The sequence below is a fragment of the Petaurus breviceps genome, unplaced genomic scaffold (genome assembly GCF_028583685.1).
Source record: "Petaurus breviceps papuanus isolate PSGF00001 unplaced genomic scaffold, PetGlider_PUasm1.0 175, whole genome shotgun sequence".
Taxonomy (NCBI): Eukaryota; Metazoa; Chordata; class Mammalia; order Diprotodontia; family Petauridae; genus Petaurus; species Petaurus breviceps.
This window is the reverse complement of record NW_027185764.1, coordinates 17473635-17480032: the sequence shown is the minus strand read 5'-3', so window position 1 is coordinate 17480032 and position 6398 is coordinate 17473635.

Genomic DNA, 6398 nt, shown 5'->3' with positions numbered 1-6398 from the left:
TTTTACCAGCTCATTACCAGGTGAAGAAACTGAGGCAAACAGGGAGTAGTTTGTGTGAAAAGATATGGTGGAAAGAACACAGGACAGGAGAGCTGAGTTTGAATCTTGCTTCTGACACTTGCTGACCATGTGGCTTTTGACAAGTGACTTCTCTCAATTCCAGTTTCCTCATTTGAAAAATGGGGATCATAATACTTGTATTATACCTACCAAATCAGGCTTTTGTGTAGAAGATACATAGCAAACCATAAAGGTTATTGCCAAAGGCAGCTGGGTAGGACAGTGGTAACAGCAATGGGCCTAGAATCAGGAAAATCTGAGTTCAAGTTGGGCCTCAGACGCTTAGTGGCTGTGTGACCCAGGGCTAGGCACTCAGCCTTTGTGGGCCTTAGTGTCCTCAAAGTAAAATGAAGATAATAATAGCACCTAATTCTCAGGGTTTCTGTACATATACAGTGGAATTACTGTTAAGCGCTTAGCACAATGCCTGGCAGTAGAAGATGCTGTATAATGCTTCTTTCTTTCTTTCCTTCCTTAGAGTGTTAAAGAAGCTTGATATACAACTGCCTTAAAAGCCTGGCTTGAGTCAGCAATGGGATGTGACCACCCAAAGGCCTAAAGTGTTAGATTTTTGGATCTGACTTGTGATTTTATTACTGTAAGGAACTCCTATCTTGGCCACTGGGTGGTGCTATAGTTCACTGAGTCATGAAAATTTGTCTTCCTGAGTTCAAATCTGCCCTTAGACATTACCTAGCTGTGTGACCCTGGACAAGTCACTTCACTCTGTTTGCCTCAGTTTCCTTGTCTGTAAAATGAGCTGGAGAAGGAAATGGCAAGCCACATCAGTATCTTTGCCAAGAAAACCCCAAATGGGTATAGGTGACTGTGTTATTCGATTTAACATTTTAGCTGACATGACTGAAATGAATGAGCAACCACCAAGCTCTGATTGGTATAATTTGCTGATTTCCAGGGAGTAAATGCTCACTCTGAAAATTTAACAACCAGCTCTTGTCAGTCTGTTTGAGCTGGTTCCAGTACAGCCCTACACACAATTACCATCTAAAAGAGGGATGAGACTTATTCTCTGTAAGCCTGGAGTGGGGGGAAAGACTGATCCAATGGGGAAAAGTGACAAGGAAGCGTATTTTTGCTCTTCAAAAGAAAAAAAAACTTGCTAATAATTAGCATTGTCCCCAAATAGAATGGGTTACTTTGTACAATAGTGTTCAGGCCAAATTTGGAGGATCTTTGGTCAGAGGTATTTTAGAAGACCTGGCTGCGTGGGTAGGAGGGTGGACTTGACTTCTCAGGTCCCCTTCATCTGTAAAATTCTATACTTCTAGCTAACCCTCAGCCTTAACTATGAGCTGCTATTTCCTTCCCCGTTATGTTACTCCTTTTTCAATCATTTGTCAGTCATGTTTGACTCTTCGTGACCCCATTTTGGGGGGTTTTCTTGGCAAACATACTGGAGCGGTTTGCCATCCCCTTCTCCAGTCCATTTTACAGATGAGAAAACAGAGGCAAACAGGGTGAAGTGACTTGCCCAGGGTCACACAGCTAGTAAGTGTCTGAGGCTGGATTTGAACTCAGGAAGCTGAATCTTCCTGATTCCAGTCCTGGTGCTCAATCTACTGGACCATCCTCTGTTATATATAGTATCATAGATTTTGATCTGGGAGAGATCCTATAGGCTATCTAGTTCAACCACCTAATTTTACAGATTTTAACTGGGTCAAGGTCATATAGTTAGTAAGTGGCAGAGACAGGATTTGAACCCAAACCCTGTACTATTTTTCCCCAGTAAAGCTAAAATGCTTTTCAGATACATTATAATACACAATAATGTCATGTGCTTATTTCCTTGGTGATAACAAATTTAAGGTGGAGGATGTTTAAGCCAACCCCTCCCCCCCCCAAAAAAAGCACCAAAAATCAAGAAAACCTCTTTCTCAGGTTTCCAGGAGTGGCTACTATGGTATCTTTGTTCAAGTTGTCAAACTCCTATTTGATATCGGATCTTTGGGACTGAACCAGGGAGAGAACAGGTGAGCAGGTGAGGCTGTCACATGGACACAATCCAAGAAACACCTGGACAAAATCTCCTTAGGGACAAACCAATACCTGACAGGGTAAGGGACAGTTCAATGACTTCAATAACAAAGGATGAGATCAAGCTAAATCCTCTGATAAAATGGGGAAAGAAATATTGGGGCAGGTGAAAGAAAGAAGCTGCTGGATGGAAGCCTGTCCACCTCACTATTGGTAGGAAGGCACCAGTATTGAAAAATTAAGAACTGTCACAGAGGCTGGTCACCAAATGATCAAGGATCAGGGCCTAGACTGGTCACCCCACCCTCAATGTCATAGTTACTAATTAGTCATTTATTCCAAAATCACTGTGGTTAGCTGCAACAATGGGGGAAAAAAGAATTTAATCTGAACTCTTGAAAAAGGCAGTCTAAGAAGCAATTAAGGTTAATCTCTCTCACTAATTATTACCTTTAAATGGCTCTCATATTGAAAGAAGGGGCACAAATTAAGTTTACTAGTGCAGGGCTTAATCACATAATGATCCTGGGAATGTGGAAACCATATTAGTAATTCTACACCTGGCACCCTTTCCCCCTTGGCCCTCCAGATAATGAAACACAGAGATGAAAAAAGGTACATCCTTGACTGTGGAGGATTTCCTAGAACTGAGAATGAATTGCTTTGCTGACTCAGAGCGTCCCACGCCTTCAGCTCTCAGGATGGAACTAGCAGATGTCCATCTTGGTCACTGAAGATGACCTCAAGTTGGGAATTAAATAGTGAAGGCTCTTGCCTGGACTATGAAATTACAATAGCTGCCTATTTTTAGTTCACCTGAAGCAAAATAGATTTTGCTTTAGTGTTTTACTTATCTTAACTTTGAATTTTTATTTCAAGTATACTTATCAAAAATGTATTGTTTAATTCTATGTTCTAATCCATTCTGATACTCTCTTCTGTTTTATTAGTGATTTTGTCCCATTTATGTTCGCGATTTATGATTATTAGTTGTGTATTTCCCTCCATTCTGGTTTCTTGTGCTCTTTGTTCTCTCTATCCTTGTTTACAAAGAAGGAGTTGGTGAAAGAGATGGTATTGTCATTGTCACAGAAAACTGACAATGAAGAATACTACCCACGTCCTGCTAGAGGTGATGGACTAAATGTGAAGAATCAGACATATTTTGGGACAGGCCAATGTAGGAATTTGTTTTGCTTGATTATGGATATTACAAAGGTTCTTTCCCCTCTTTTTTCAGTGGGTGGGGGAGGTAGGAGGGGAAAAAACTGAATGCTTAATAACTGAAAAGAAATAATTTTTAAAAAGAAAAAAGGATGATGCTTAATATTTGTGTTCTATAATTGAAGCAATCAATCTGCCTCAACTGCCCCACTCTTTCAACCGTCACCCAACCTTCCAACCACACGTTCTTCTTTTTCCTTTTTTTTTAAATTAATTAACCCTTCATCATCCAGGCTTAGATATTAGACTCTGTTGTACTTATGACTTATTGCTCAAGGATTTTACCTTCCCCCTTAAACCTTCCTCTTCCTTCTTCCTGTCCCTGTCGATTTCCCTGTTGATTCTAATGTATTTTTTTCACTGAACTCTTTGTCTGTCTCTGTGTGTGTATGTATGTAACTATGTATATAAGTGTGTTCAATCCTCCTTTGTCTGGTTCAGATGAAAGTGAGGTACACGTGATGACCATCCCCCTACCTTTTCTCTCATGTTGGCGCATTCTTTATCTCATATACCCCAATTATGTGAGAAGGTAAATTCCTTCTCCCTCTTCCTCCTTTCTTCCCTAATATCCTCCATTTTGCTTCTCTTTCTTCTCTTAAAGATAATCAAAATGGGACAAAACTATGGTCAGGCCATCTGTTTGTCTTACTCACTCCCTCCATGATAATAATAATAGCTAACATTTGTATTGCCCTTACTATGTGCTAGACACCGACAATATGTACTTTACAATTACTATCTCATTTGATCCTTACACCAAACCTGGAAGGTAGGTGCTAGTATTACCCCCATTTTTTTTTTGCTTTTTTGGAGAGGGGAGGCAGGGCAATTGGGGTTAAGTGACTTGCCCAAGGTCACACAGCTAGTAAGGGTTAAGTATCTGAGGCTGGATTTGAACTCAGGTCCTCCTGACTCCAGGGCCAGCACTCTATTCACTGTGCCACCTAGCCACCCACTAATACCCCCATTTTACAGATGAGGAAACTGAGACAGAGGTTAAGTGACTTGCCCAGTGTCATATGGGGGTAAGCACCTGAGGCATCAGAATCCAGAGCTAATGTTCTTTCACATATAAGCACTTTATTCACTAGCCCCTTCCAAATGACTAAATGTTTTCTACTTGAAAAGTTTTGGGGGTTGTTGTGGTTTAAAAAAAAATGGGTCACCTAACAATTGTCAACTTTCTGGTGATATCTCTCTGCATGAAGTCAGGCTAAGATGGTAGTGATATTTAGTCATTGGGACCATACTAGAAGTCTTTACAGTTTGATAGGACTTGTTAGACTTTGCTCTTCCATGGCATCACTTTAAAGAACCCCAAAAATGTGAGTTCCAAACCACAATAAAGCACTGGAGTAGGACTGGACAATGAACTGGACAAAGAATTGAATAAGAGATAGAGATCAATCTGGGTTGCATTTGGAAATTTGATAGTGCTTTCAGTGACATTAAATTATTTGTTTAAAGCCCATCTCATTAAGACTTATATTCTCCTGGTGACATTATGTGGCTGTGCCTCATGGAACACTGTGGAAGACTCAAAATGGCAGGTGACCTTAAAAGTCATGAAAAGATCCAAGGGGTGAAGGTAGGGTCAGAGCAACAATAGGTATCATAAATAATACCAACTGCAGCATACCAAATTATTCTCCAGAATGGTTGGATCATTCACAACTCCACCAACAATGAATTTAGTGTCCCAATTTTTCCACATCTTCTCCAACATTTATCATTTTCCTTTTCTGTTACAATAGCCAGTCTGATGATAGGTGTGATATGGTACCTCAGAATTGTTTTAATTTGTATTTCTCTAATTAATAATGCTCTAGAACATTTTTTATGACTATAGATAACCTCGATTTTTCCATCAGAAAACTGCCTGTTTGTATCCTTTGACAATTTGTCAATTGGGGAATTACTTTTTAAAATATTTTTGTAAGTTTGACTCAGTTCTTTATATATTTGGGAAATGAGGCCTTTCTCAAAGACACTTGCTATAAAAATTGTTTTCCAGTTTTCTGCTTTTCTTCTAATCTTGGTTGCATTGGTTTTGTTTGTGCAAACAAAAAAAAATAATGTAATCAAAGTTATCCATTTCATTTTCCATTAATGCTCTCTATCTCTTCTTTTGTCATGTTTCCCTTATCCATGGATTTAATAGGTAAGATATTCCATGCTCTTCTAATTTGCTTATGATATCCCCCTTAATGTCGAAATCATGTATGCATTTTGATCTTATCTTAGTATATGGTGTGAGATGTTAGCCTATATCTAATTTCTTCCATAATGCTTTTGAGTTTTTTCAGTAGTTTTTGTCAAATAGTGAGTTCTTGTCCCCAAAGTTTAGTTATTACTATGGTCATTTACTACTGTGTCTTGTGTACCTGATCCATTCCACTAACCTATCATTCTATTTCTTGGCTTGTATCAGATTGTTTTGATGATTACCACTTTGAAATACAGTTTGAAATCTGGTATAGTTAAACCACCTTCCCTCACATTTTTTTTCATTAATTCCCTTGATATTCTTGATCTTTTGCTCTTCCAAATGAATATTATTATTTTTTCTAGCTTTATAAAATAATTTTTAAGAGTTTGATTGGTATGGCACTAAATAAGTTAGTTTAGGTTAAATTGTCATTTTTATTACATCGGCTCAGCCTACACATAAGTAATTGATATTTTTTCACTAGTTTAGATTTTATTTTATTTGTGTGAAAAATGTTTTGTTATTTTGTTCATATAGCTTCTGAATTTGTCTTGACAGGAAGACTCCCAAGTATTTTATATTGTCTACATTTATTTTAAATGAAATTTTTCTACCTTTTGCTGCTGGACTTTGTTGATAAGATAGAAATGCTGATGATTTATATGGGTTTATTTTATATCCTGCAATTTAGCTAAAGTTGTTAATTACTTCAGCTTTTAGTTGATTGTCTAGGATTCTTCTTTCCTTTTTTTTAAATAAAATTAACCAATCATTTATTGATTTTATTTTTCCCCCTCATAAACCAGCTCTTAGTTTTAGTTTTTAGTTCAATGATTTTTCTTACTTTCAATTTTATTAATCTCTCCTTTAATCTTCAGTGTTTCCAAGTTAGTATTTAACTGGG